Below are 1,226 nucleotides of genomic sequence, written 5' to 3' on the forward strand. Positions count from 1 at the left end.
GACTCTCACACTTTGTTGGTGGGAATGAGAAAACAGTACATCTTCTCTGAGAAAATGGTTTAGAAAGGTAAACAAACACTTCCTTTATGACCTAGCAATCCCACTCCTGGGTTGTTTACCCAGGAGAAATGAACTCTTAGGTTCACCCCAAATCTGAACATGAATGTTCATAAAAGCTTGATTGGTAATAGACCAAAAACTGGAAACAACCCAAGAGTTCTTCAATGGGCAAACTGATAAATTCTGGAGTAAAAAAAAAAAAAAAAATTATGGATTAACTCCACACAATGGAATACTACTCAGTAATAAAAAGGAATGAACTGAATATACACACGAACTTGAGGGAATCTCAACGGCTTGTGCTGACAAAAAGAAGGTAATCACAAAGAGTTACATGATGCAGAATTCCATTTATGTGAGGTTCCTAGAGGAGTTGCATACATGGAGACAGGAAGTAGATGGTGGGACCCAAAGGTGGGGGAGGGGGATAAAAAACAGTTGCTTAGTGGATACTGGGTTTCCTTTTGGGGTGATGACAATGTTTTGAAACCAGATAGAGCTGATGGTCACAAAACATTGTGACTGTATTAAATGCAACTGAATTCTTCACTTTGAAGGGGTTAATCTTATGTGAATCTCATCCCTTCCAACTACATGACATTTTGCCATTGTGCATGCTTTTTATTTTATTTTCCTCTATTTTCGTGACTGTACTTGTTTGGTGGAAATAGTATATGATGGTGAGCTGCTTACTGTGCACCTTTTCTTTCTTTTTTTTAAAGATTTTTATTTATTGGGGCGCCTGGGTGGCTCAGTCGTTAAGCGTCTGCCTTCGGCTCAGGTCAGGATCCCAGGGTCCTGGGATCGAGCCCCACATCGGGCTCCCTGCTTAGCGGGAAACCTGCTTCTCCCTCTCCCAGTCCCCCTGCTTGTGTTCCCTCTCTCGCTGTGTCTCTCTCTGTCAAATAAATAAATAAAAATCTTTTAAAAAAAAAGATTTTTATTTATTTATTTGAGAGAGAAAGAGAGTGAGCATGAGCAGGGTGAGGGGCAGGGGGAGAAGCAGTCTCTCCGCTGAGCAGGGAGCCCAATGCAGGGCTCAATCCCAGAACTCTGGGATGATGACCTGAGCTGAAGGCAGACACTTAACTGACTGAGCCACCCAGGTGCCCCTTACTGTGTACCTTTTCAACTTGACTTCATTGACATCACATTGGCAGCCTAAA

This window comes from Leptonychotes weddellii, chromosome 1, assembly GCF_054177405.1.
Source record: "Leptonychotes weddellii isolate Sample4059 chromosome 1, ASM5417740v2, whole genome shotgun sequence".
Lineage (NCBI taxonomy): Eukaryota > Metazoa > Chordata > Mammalia > Carnivora > Phocidae > Leptonychotes > Leptonychotes weddellii.